General features: G+C 31.3%; 1 long non-coding RNA gene across 1 annotated transcript; it reads left to right on the top strand.

The window, feature by feature from the left end:
• The first annotated feature begins 1,181 nt into the window (after positions 1-1,181).
• LOC148266767 (uncharacterized) lies at positions 1,182-4,651 on the top strand. Its single transcript, XR_015817490.1, has 3 exons — positions 1,182-1,497; positions 3,136-3,212; positions 4,125-4,651. It is a non-coding gene; the product is annotated as an uncharacterized LOC148266767 (long non-coding RNA).
• Positions 4,652-13,440: the final 8,789 nt, after the last annotated feature.

Below are 13,440 nucleotides of genomic sequence, written 5' to 3'. Positions count from 1 at the left end.
AAAATAGTTAGATAATCGCACATATTATGAAAATCATGAGATTAATTTATGGGTAATGTATAAATTTTTCAAAGGGTAAATCTTATCAACTATATGAATTGTTGCTATCAAAGTAGTCTATTGATGATAATTAAAAATTATTTTTAAAAAATTAAAAACTAACATATGATATTTTCTATTTTACAATCTAACTTAAGGATCTCTTATAATTACAATATACAGTTATATATATATATATATTAAACACATGCCAGCATTATCAATATATGCACAACATTAAAATTCCACTAATGTTGTCATTTACGTGATTGTTTGGAATTACTTGAAGTAATAACGTTTTAGAGCAGCCATGCTTAATCTTAACCTATAATATATGAAGTCATTTAATATTACATTAACATTTTAAATTATGATATTATACAAATATAACGTCATTTAGTATAATATAAATAATAAAAATAGTAAATTACTAACATAATAAAATATAAATTCAGAGTTGAATATTATCATGAGATAATAACAATTTTTTTCTAACCAGTCAATGGTTTCCTTAAAAAGTTCAAAATCCGGAAGTAGTCACAAATGCAACATTCAATAATATTTGCATTTTGCATTAGTAAAGTTATATGTATATATATATATTTTTTGTTAATCTTAATTAAAATAATTCTATATACAACAAACAAAATAGGTTGTGTATAAACTAATGTTCTGATTATGTTATACATCACAAATAATTAATATATCTTTTCTATATGTCTAAGGTTATTTCTAAGGTAAATCAGTTGTCTCTAATTATAAACTCTTCAAAATTTTACAAAAATTCTACACTTATACAAAACAACCAACAATTATGTGAGCAAAATGCATGATTTAGAATTTTCAAAAATTATATTATCAACACCGCAATAATTTATAATTTTATTTTCTAATGGAATCAAGCACCAAAGATATAATATATAATTAAAAGATTTAAGAACAAAACTCAAATGGATGTAAAATAAATAATGAAGGAAAAGTATCAAAGAGGACAAGGAGAAAAATGATAAACAAAGGGATGGGGACGGCGTCGTTTTCCGGGTGTTATTCTTCTGAAAATTTTTATGGGGTCCTTTTTAAAATAAAAAAGTTTCTATTAAGTTGATTTACTCTGATTGGTTGCAGTTCCTGTATTTGATTGAACTTGGGCGGTGAGAAAACATGGAAACGAACAGTTGTTACTGAATCCTTAAAGGAAAAATCAAGGGAAGAGAAGATGGACGTGTAAGAAAAGAACAAAAAATGATAGAGATGCTAAGTAAATGATATGCTTTTGTGCGTTTAACTTGACATGTTTCTACCAAAACCGACCGAATTGCCGGCATCTCTGCAAGTAAATTGAATATGTTGAAGGTTATTTTGGAGGGAATGAGATCTTTCGGTGCCATTTTCTAACAGCTAGGATGTGGGAGCGGCAATCTGAAAGCATTTTGCTCTTTCACTTTGCTGTAAATGCAGGTATGCTGTCACATCTTGGCTTCTCATTTGAAATCTGCTATGGATTTGGTTCTTCCTCTATGCAGCAGAAATCAGTTCTAAACCCATTTTGAAATCTGTCTGGTCTTCAAACAGCTTACTTGCTGAAATGTGCTATTTTTGGCCTCAAGAAACAAAAAGTAGCCCTTGTTTTTTTAATGACATTGAATTGGCATTCTTGATTTCCTTAGTGTGGTCCTGATTTTCTGGCTTAAGTTGTGATGATCAAAGTTATTATTTTATCATGTATGAGTTTCCTTTTTTTTTTTTTTTTTTTTTCTTTTTTGCTTCAATTGGGTGAGTATATATGGTGTGACTATGAAGTTCAGTTCAAATTTGAATGTCCTAAAAAACAAAGGAAAGTTAATATTTTGCTGTTCTTGTGTTTATTTCTAAAGCAGGTATTCCTAGTGAACATGAAATACTTGCTAGAATCAGAACCTGGTTTCTTTTTTCTTTTGTTTTTCTTGCAGGTTTTTAGATTGTAATATTAAATTTAAAATTCTTATTCATTAATGTTACTATTGTGTTAGTGGGGCATCGGAATCTTCTCCAGTGTATAAGCTAACGATAAATTAAGCTACTTAGATTGAAAGGGCAAAGATCAGAGAAGCAATTTAGGGAAAATGAGGGAGGTAATAAATTACCTCTCTTGGGATTCATGTGTATTTATAGAGACTACTTATGGGTATAAGTATCACAAAGCTTAGGTGAAGTTTGAAGAGTTGCTGAGAATGAACAGATAAAAGCATGCTAAAAAACAAATGAGTGATAATTGGAAGATTTTTGGCATTTCAACCAGCAAGTCTTATTAATTGTGGACCCATTTGAAGCTCCATAAAATATATTGAAAAGCACATATATTTATACATATACAGTTTTGTGGTCCTTATAGTTACTTGTTTGAGGCAGCAAAGAGATAAAGCAAAAAAAAAAATTTGGGTTTGCAGATGTATTAATACTCTTATTTTTCTATAGAAATGCCCAATCTTTGACATTAGAACCCATAAGCAGGACCATTTGTCTCTTCCAAATATATACATATTTACTCTTGTCTGCTACTGTGTTGTCCTTTTTCTTTTCTGCTTCTTGGGGTTTGAGTTGTCCATGCATGTATGTACATAGGGATTGGAGAAGCTGAGGCACTTCTTGAAAGGAAAGGAATAATAAATGATTGTTGTTAATTTATTTCTGTTGATTCAATCTGTATAAATACTCAGATCATGCAAAATTCAGAAAAATAGGTTTTTGTTTTTTTTTTTTTAAATTAGTAGTGGGATATGCGTATGGGTTTCATAAGTGTGGCACATAATTGAAGTAGTAGACAAAAGTGAAGAACCATTGCGTCAGTGCTCAGGTATGGTACATTTAATTTTGAAACTTATGTCTGCATGGGATTGCCAGCAAAAAATATATGGCATTATTTAAGTTTAATCTTGGGAAGAAAAGAGTAAATGGAGAAGACCGCCACCCGCTGATGCATGTTTAGTCTTAATTTGATATTTACAAGAAAATAAATTTAGTTTTTATAATGTTTGAGTTTATTTATGATTACATGTTTATAATAAAATTTAGTTATTATTGTTCATAGTATAACATTAATTTACTATATTTTTACAGGTGAAGATGGATAATTCACAAAGAAGTAGAATGTTAACAAACTCAAATCAAACCATGCAATATGCAGATTTCTTAAGGTTAGCAAATAACAGTCACTATAAATATTTTTTGTCATTGATATAATTTGATGTGCAGTAATCTTTCATAATACTAATTAATTTTTATTCATGATTAATGTTATACTTTATATATTTTTAGAGTATGTTGAATTTAGAAGAAGGTGTTCATGAACTTATCATGAATTTAAGTACAATCTCAATACAGGAGTCAGTCATTATAACTTGCACAAAAAATATATAAAAGACAAGAGTTGTCTAAATAATATCATACAAGAAGATTGATGATGGTTAATAGCTAAGAAGTAGACCACAAAGTTATGGTATATATTTTTGTGATCAATTTATTATCAAAATTAGTTTCTTATTAAATATGTCAATGAATATATATATATATATATATACATGTAATTCATGATAGAAGTGCCAAAAATTGCAGCTAATAGAAGGAAACAAGAGATTGAGTCTAGTACTAGGACAAAAACTGTGATTCAAAAAGCTTATGAATTGGTAAGTTTAATACTTATTATTTTTTTAAACAACCAAAAAAATTATTTAAAAAAATTACTACACTATCTTTGTTTCTATTAAATATTTTAAAAAATAAAGTCAGATGGAACTTGGACTACTTCACATACATTTTAATTTCAATTTATCTTAATGTATCATTGTTATAATATGTAATCTTGCTCCTTCTAATTATCTTTGTCATAGCATAACTTTGATTGTAGATTTAGTTATGAAATAAAATTAATAAAATTAACTTTTAGTTACAATAAAAATAACTTGATAACAACTTTTTTTTTTTATACAAAGGAGAAAAAAAGAATAGTAGGTGAAAGAAAATGATGTTCATCGACTAAGCTATCCAAAACTAATGTTTTGTAAAAAAAATAACATATAAAAGTGAAAGAAAATACTGAATTTGCGCAGACGGTGTTTGATGGCGGTGGAAGGCACAACAACAGGTGAACGGAGAGGAAATTCTTCGCAGCAGCGGCTAAATGAAGAGTGCTTATATTTACTTGCAAAAACAACAAGAAAAAATGAGAGAAATAGAGAAAAAAAAAATGGAGGTTTTGGTGTTGTGTCGGCGGCATTAGAGAGGAGAGCAGAATGAGGCTGCTCGAGGAAGAAGAGGAGTTTAAATACCCGTTCTGTCTCGAGCTTAACTGAGCTCGAATATACCAGATCACCCGTTAATGAAACCATGCATTTTGGTGTGGGCTGGGTTAGCTTGTTTCATACAGGGCTGATAATATCTCCCCTCAAGATGGAAAGTAGATATTTTATGCTCTCATCTTGATCATATGCTCATTGAGAAGCCAACTAGATAGAGCTTTAGTAAAAATATCTACTAGTTGTTGTTTGTTATTCACATACCTCGTGACTATACTCCATTCCTGTACTTTATCTCATACTTTATCTCTAATTAAATAATAATCTATCTAATGTGTTTAGTTCTTTCATGAAATATAGGATTAACAGCTATATGTATGACTTCCTTGTTATCAGAATATAAGTATGTTGCTTCTAAATTATACATTTTAAGGTTATCAAGTAAGTACTTTATCTAAGTAGGTCACAACACACACTTGTCATAGCTCTATATTCCGCATTTGTTAAAGATCTAGAAACTGTTTGTTGTTTTTTAGATTTTCAAGATATCAATGAATTTCCTAGAAGAACACAATATCCTGTAACAGACTTTCTAGTGTCTCAGTATCCTGCCCAATCACTATCAGTATAAGCTTTTAGTTTTACTTTATATGTATTTAAGTAAAATAAATCTTGAACTGGTGTACCTTTAACATACTTTAGGACTTTATATGCAGCCCTTACGTGACAGTCTTTAGGACTCTCCATGAACTGACTTAGAACTTGAACAGAGTAAGCTAGATCAGACCTAATCAATGTGAGGTACATCAACCTTCCAATCAACCTCCTGTACATTATTGGATCTAGTATTGGCTCTCCTTCATCATTCGAAAGTTTAACATTCTGGTCCAGGGGGAGCAATGAGGTTTTGCTTCCTAGAACCCTTACATCTTTCAAAAGGTCTAAGACACATTTTCTCTTACATATATGAACTCCTCTCTTTGACTTTACAACTTCAATGCCAAGGAAATATTTTAAATTTCCTAAATTCTTAATTTTAAATTTATTATCCAGTATTATCTTCAGTTCTTTAATCACATATTCATCATTATCTGCGGTAATAATATCATCAACATATATAAGTAGTACTGTAAAGCTCTTATCATTAGTCTTCATGAACAAATTCTAGTCGGCCTTGGACTGTTTGAATCTTTGTTGAGTAATAAACTCAAAAAATTTGGCATACCACTGTTTGAATGTTTATTTAAGTCTATATAAGCTTTTTTGCAGTCTATATACTTTCCCTTCTCTCTTTTTAGGATGCCTAAGAGGAAGCTTCATATACACTTCCTTATTTAAATCTCCATATAAACAAGTATTGTTAACATCTAATTATTGAAGGTGTCATCATTTGATTGCAACTAGAGCCAACAATATTCTTACGGAAACAATTTTGGCCACATGTGAGAATGTCTCGTGATAGTCTAAACCTTCTCTTTGAGTGAAGCCCTTAATAACTAGTTTAGCTTTATGTCTCTCAATGGTCCCATCTATTTTGAATTTTACTTTGTGGACCCACTTGCATCATATTACTCTCTTCCCTACCGGTAAATCAACTACTTTCCAAGTTTTGTTTTCATTAAGAGCTTGGAGTTCATTTTCCATTGTATTTCTCTAGTTTAGTCCTTGTTAGCCTTCTTGATGCGAAATCAAAGATCAACCAACATGATCAGAAACTCACACAATTTCATTTAAAGGCATAAAGGGAATTAATCATATAGAAACCCTTCCTGCTTAACCCACTATCAAGAATGATAGGAACTAAGGTCATTGAAAACGAAAGAAATAGAATGAAAAAATGCCACAAGGTCGTACTTTGATAAGTAGATCTACTGTTTACTCAACAAGATGGTAGAAGAACCTCTCTTGAAAAGAAATATTTTTAATATTATTGAAATAATTTTTGAATGTCTTACAATGAAGATTTTGTGGCTTATTTATAGGCTAAGCCAAGTAAATAAAAAGAAAAATAAAATTTCTTAATTTAATTTATAATTATATAGGAAATAAATTAAAATTTAAAAATTAAAGACTAATTTCTTAAGTAAGATAGATTTAGTCTTCCCTTTTAATTAAAAGAGATTGTGACCAAATTAAGAGGGGAGACATATAGAAATAAATTAAAAATTAAAAGTTAATTTTCTAACTAAGATAAATTTAATATTCCTCTTTAATTAAAAAAGATTGTGGTTAAATTAATAGGGAGATATATGAAAATTTAGGGTCAGCCATAAGATCTCATTTTTGGCTTATTTCCTCCTCTTTCTTTGGATTGGGCCTTCTCTATCTGGTCCATGTCCATACTCACATCATCCCCTCCTTCTTTAAAAATTATTTGTCCTCGAATCGGATACTTTTTATGCAGGGGTTTTACCAATCCTGTTTTCTTTGAGAAAATATCCTGCAAAACAACACCATTTAACAAAGATGGTTTGAGGTGAGTTAATAATTTTTTCTTTAAAGATGGTCTCCTTAGCTCTTGTTCCATATAATAATGTTCTCTTTTCATGTTCCTCAATCCTTTATTTTCTCTGGACTTTATAGAGTTTTTGAATTGCTACTGATCTTTGAATACCTCTTCAGGTAATAGCGGTGTAAATGTAAAATTCTGACCACTCATGCTAAAAGAATAATGATTCCTATAGCCATCATAAGTTGCATGCTTATTATACTGCAAGGGTCTTTCTAGTAAGATGTGACTAACATGCATGAGCACAATATCACAATGTATTTTATCAGTGTATTGCCCAATAGAGAAGGAAACTAATATCTGCTTAGTCACTTTCATCTCTCCACAATCAGTCAACCATTGCAACTTGTAAGGGTGAGGATGATGCGTGCATGTCAACCCAAGTTTATCAACTAGAATAGTACTAGCAACGTTAGTGCAACTACTTTTATCTATAATGAGACTACATACCTTTCCATTTATAAGGCAACAAGTGTGGAAGATATTCTCTCTCTAGTTACTTTCTTCTGACTTGATTTAGATGTTTAGAACTCTCTCATAACTAAAGGTTCCCCCTGAGCTGGATATTCAACATTTTCCTCAATATCCTCCAATGGAGGCATGCTATCATTATCTTCGCTCTCGCAATCACTAGCACTATCAATTCTACCATCATTTCGCAATAACATGATCTTCTTTATTTGGGCATTGAAAACGATGTGTCTAGTTCTGAGACACCTAAAATATTTAATTGTACTATGCTTTTGATATGAGGTAAGTGTCATGCCTTTTATATCAACTAGTGCGGACTTTTCCTTCTTCTTATTTGTTCCCTTGTTTTCTTTTTTCTTAGGCCATTTCGAGCTGTAGGTAGGGGTGACATATGATGTGCCTCTCTCGATTTTCATGGCCATGTGCACCATGTCTTCTACCTCCATATAGTGTTGTAATTCCACCATGTTGGTGATGTCTCTACTGAGACCTCCAAGGAATTTCGCCATGGTTGCTTCGGGATCTTCTTCTATATTGGCTCTGATCATGACCATCTCCATCTCCTTGTGATAGTCCTCAACGGACATAGACCATTGCGTTAAGTGTTGTAACTTTTGATGCATCTTTCTATAATACTAAGAGGGTACACATATTTTTCGCATGATTGCTTTCATCTCTCTCCAAGAGGAAATTGGTCGCTCTCTATTACGTCGTTCAGTGAGGAGTAGTTGATCTCACCATACTAAGGCGTAGTTAGTGAACTCTACTACTACTAATTTGACATTCTTTTCTTTGTGGTAGTTATGGTAATCAAAGACTAGCTCTATCTTCCTCTCCCATTCTAAGTATGCTTCACCAGCATTCCTACCCTTGAAAGATGATAATCTCATCTTGATGGAGCTGATATTACTATCCCTCCTTTCTTTTCTCCTCTCCACCCTATCTTCCCCCTCATCGTTACAAGACCCAGCCTCATTTTCAGGATGTTGAGTTATAGGCCGCCTTGTATTAAGGGTCCCGTGTCTTGCTTCACTTGGATCACTAGTTAAGTTATCTATCTTCTGACTAAGCTGTGCCAATTCTGCATGTATAGCCTCTATAAGGAACATTATGTTAACAAGACTTTGATGCTCACTTGACATTTTACGAAGATTTCCTACAAAATGGTTAGTTAAAAAAAAGTTTTCTTTTTCACGAGTTCTCTCGTATTTCACTCACTTGCCTTTTATTCTCTAATAATTTCACACACTCTTGTCTTTTACCTTTCTATCTCCAACCCTCAAGTTGAGTTCCAAATAGATCATCTTGAATCAAAATATTCTCAAGTGTTGTTTTAAGACATCGCAAGGAGTCCTATAGAACAACTACCACACCAATAGTAAAAGAACACATAGAGGAAGATGTAGTGTGTTATCAATTACACAAAGCTCTAAGATATAATTTAGATGCTCAGATATATCAGGGAACTAAAGCTTAGAACAATAAAAGAAACTGAAAGTAAAAAAAATTGACGGTTTATAGAAGATGTAGGGATTCGGTATTGCCTCAAGAAAAAATTTGAAAAATATTCCTACCAATCTATTCCTAATGTTCATTACGTTCTATATAAAAAAAAATGTAGTCTTTAATGAATTATGTAAGTGTAAATAAAAATTGTAAAATAAAAGGAGTTTTTGCCTTATGTAGAGGTGGTTCTTGCACCGTTTCAAAAAAAGATGGTTGAATACTTAAAAGGTAAGTACTTTCCCGATGAGATTTCTTTCTTTTATTTCCTTTCTTTTCTCTCTTCTTTTTTTTATTTTTTTCTCTTTTATTTTATTTTTTTGCACAGGGAATAAAATTTCAAGAAAAGTAGATTAAAAATTTTGGTACTCAACAACGATTTTATTAAGCCAAAAAATCGTCAATTGACGTTATGCTTACTTGGATCAATGGATGAGATAATATTTTTTTTTAGTAGATGAACAAAAAAAATAAATAAACAAATAAATGGAGCAAGAATTTAAAAGTATAAAGGTAAAAGATAATAGGTTTAGATGGAGCAAAAACTCTGATACTAAATGATGCAGAATCCAAGATCAACCAACATGATTAAGAACTCACACAATTTTATTTAAAGGTATCAAAGGAATTGATCCTATAGAAATCCTTCTTACTTAACTTACTATCAAGAATGATAAGAACTAGGATCGTTGGAAATAAAATAAATAGAATGGAAAAACGCCACAAGGTCGTACCTTGATAAATAAATTCACTCCTTACTCAACAAGATAGTAGAAGAACCTTTCTTGAAAAGAAATATTCTTAATATTATTGAAATAATTTCTTAATGTCTTATAATAAAGACTTGGTGGTCTATTTATAGGTTAAGCCAAGTAAATAAAAAGAAAAATAAAATCTCTTAATTTAATTTGCAATTACATAAGAAATTAATTAAAAATTAAAAATTAAAGACTAATTTCTTAAGTAAGATAGATTTAGTCTTCCTTTTTGAGTAAAAGAGATTGTGACTAAATTAAGATGGGAGACATATGGAAATAAATTAAAAATTAAAAGCTAATTTTTTAATTAAGATAAATTTAGTTTTCCCCTTTAATTAAAAGAGATTGTGGTCAAATTAATGGAAAGACATATGAAAATTTAGGGTTGGCCATAAGATCTCCTTTTTGGACTATTTCCTCCTCTTTCTTTGGATTGGGCCTTCTCTTTCTGGTTCATGTCCATGCTCACATCACTTCTCATATGAACTTGGTTCATTATGAGATGTTACAACAGGTATATATTTCTTGTGTCCCCCATAAGTTTGTTGTATGCAACTATATTTGATAGCAGAATGACACCACCATTGCGAACTTCTAGATCAGACAACTCTATGAAATCACTATTCCCTTGAATCTGATCACATATATAGTCCTTCAAGTACTCTGGTGGTCTTTGTCCTTGTTGATTTTCTCTTTGGAACTTTATCTTCATTCATATGGTCGTCTGTTCTTTCTCCTTCCCCATTAATCCTTTCTTGATTATTGGATACCTCTTCTATCTATGCAAGATTCCTAACTTCCAGATCTAGGCTATCTTGACCCATTACTTGGTCTCTGGTGTTGTCTTGCATAAAGATGTTTGATTCTAGTTCATCTATCAATATATTTCTAGATTCATGTATAATTTGAATATCCTTTATACACTTTTTTTTCCTTGTAAGGAAATACTTTTTCATGAAATATTACATTTTTAGAAATAATAACCTCACTCATCTCTTCATCTAGCAATTTGTATCCCTTTATACCAAAAGAATAACCTACAAACACACATATTCTTGCTCTTGCATCGAATTTTCGTCTCTCACTCAATAAAGTAGATACGAAGGCTAAGCACCCAAGTACTTTCAGGTGGATATAATTTGGTTCCTTTCCATATAGAACCTCAAAAGGTGTTTTGCCACCTAGCACAGAATAGGGTGTTCTGTTAATTAAATATGCAGCAATAAAAATAAAATTGCTCCAATACTTTATGTCTATTGCACTTTGAAATGTTAACGCCCTTGTATATTGAGCATTTGTTGATGTTTTCTTTCGACTCTTCTATTATGTTGTAGAGTTTCTACACAGCTTTTTTGATGCATGATTTCCTTCTTATCATAGAATCTTTTCATTTCTAATTCTCTTCTCTTATCAGTTCTAATCATTCTTATTTTTCTATCAAATTGAGTCTCAACTAAAGTGAAAAAGTGTTATAAATATGAACTTGTTTCAGCCTTACTTTGCATCATATATACCTAAGTACATCTAGTACAATCATCAATAATTGTTAAAAAATATCTGAATCCATCATAAGAAATTTCATTATAAGGTCATCAAATGTCATAATGTATTAAATTAAAACATTGTTCTACTTTATTATTGTTATCAAAAAATGAAAGTTTATGCATTTTTGTCAACGGTCATACATAACATAACTTAGAGTCTTTGCTTGCTAATATATCAAAATCAAAAGTAGAGTTGAATGAAGGGCGCCTAACTCAATCGTGCCACATATCAAAGTCTCTCTCCTTTTTGTTGGAACTTTGTAATGTCATTCCTGCAAAGATTTGTTGATTTGCATTTTATGAATCCTTAGGTTATCTAAGCTGGTATAGTCCATCCTTAATTTCGCTCATCCCAAGTGTCTTCTAGATCAAAAGATCTTAGATGATACAATGTTGTTATAAGAAAATTAGACAACATCTAATATCCTGTGTTAACCTTCTTTCATATATTAAATTAAATTTAAATGAAGACATACATAACACATTATTTAATACAAGCTTGTCACTCAATTTTACTACCCCTATATGAGATACATCTACATTTTCTCCATTCAGTAATACAACTTTAGATCTAACCTTTGATGTTATCTCAATATATAATTGTGGTATGTGTACTATGTGATTTGAGGCTCCAGTATCAATTATCCAAGTTGTGTGTGTGTTAATGTTTCTATATATTGTGCAAATATTAAAATAAGAAAACATACCAGAGAATGTAGTGAGTTTCTAATCCTGAGGTTGTTCTGAAGTTGCTTGTACCATATTGAACATAGCCTGACTTCATTGAATGACAATTATAAGTTGATGGAATTGATCCTTTGTCAACAAATTGTGTTATTCTCCCTTGAGTTCAATTTGTACTTCAACAAAGGATACTTGATTGATAGTGGGTTTTCTGATCTTGTTTTAGTTCCTTTGTCCCTTTAATTTGTTCTTATCTCTATAGCATATCTCAGCTGTATGTCCTGACAGATTACAATTGGTGCATACAGATCTATTTGGGTTGGCCTTAAAACATCTTTCCAAAGAGTGTCCAGTCTTCTTGCAATGGGTACAATAATACTTCTCCTTGTTCGGGCTGGCAATTATGTGGTTTGTTAGCCTCTTTTATACTAAAAGCCATGGTCTGGTTAGTGACAGATTTCAAAGAAATTTATCTCATTTTCTCCTTTTGTTAGATGATAGAAAATGCCTCGTTCAAACTAGGAATAGGGCTTCTTTGCCAAGATTTAGAATGTCAAGTTGCTATATGACTCATTAAGTCCCATTAAAAACCTTATTGTGCGGTCCCTCTTCTAGTATCTAATAATTGGTTTAAGTCCCCCACATGTGTATTTGGGAATAAGTTCATATTTTATGAGTTCATCAATAAAAAATTTGAGCTTTAAAAAGTAAACCCGTACTGGCTCTTGGTTTTGTATGAATGCAGATATAGACTGCTTAATTTGATACATCCTAGTTGCATTTTGTTCAACATGTCTTCGTTCTAGTTTATGCCGTAGTTGATGTGTCGTTTAAGTATAAAATATACTGGTCTTAATATCAGGTAAAAGTGCATTATGTATCCAAATAATCACCATATCATTGCACCGTTTCCAATGTGTGCTCAATGGATCCACTGGATCTGTAGATTGTGTCAGGGGTCCATTTATAAACTCTATTTTGATTTGTATACTCAATGCCTGTTCCATGAAAATTGTCCCTATGTAATAGTTGATGTCATTGAGTAGTTCTAGACAAGAACTGCAGTAGAATTCAGTAATTTATTAAGATAATATAGACGGTTGACATTTAAGGGATTTATATTTGTTATGGCTAAATCTCTAAAGTTTGGGTTTGGGTTTGGATTTATAGTGGTTTGATAGAGATTTTGACTGTCCATTCCTAATATGCTTTAATATCATGAAAGAAAATGATGTTCACCGACTAAGTTGTCCAAAACTAATATTTTGTATTAAAAAAATAGATAAAAGTGAAGGAAAATATCGGGTTTGCACAAACAGTATTCGGTGGCAGTGGAAGGCACGTAAGCGAGTGAACGAAGAGGAAACTCTTCATGGCAGCGATTGAATGAAGAGTGCACATGTTTTACCTATAAAAACAACAAGAAAGAATGCGAGAAACAAAGAAAAAAATGAAGGTTTTTGTGCTGTGTCAGCAACAACAGAGAGGAGAGCAGAATAGGGCTGCTCAAGAAAGAAGATGAGTTTAAATACTCGTTATGTCCCCGAATTTAGCTGACCTCGAATACGGACATTCCAATTTTTTAGTGTTGAGAAAAAACCTCTCAATTTTTAATGATTTTTTTTTAATTTACTAAATATTAATTAAAGTTAATGAAATAT

This window comes from Carica papaya, chromosome 3, assembly GCF_054855325.1.
Source record: "Carica papaya isolate Zhongbai chromosome 3, ASM5485532v1, whole genome shotgun sequence".
Lineage (NCBI taxonomy): Eukaryota > Viridiplantae > Streptophyta > Magnoliopsida > Brassicales > Caricaceae > Carica > Carica papaya.
The sequence above is the reverse complement of the archived record's forward strand: the minus strand, read 5'-3'. Positions and strand labels throughout refer to the sequence as shown.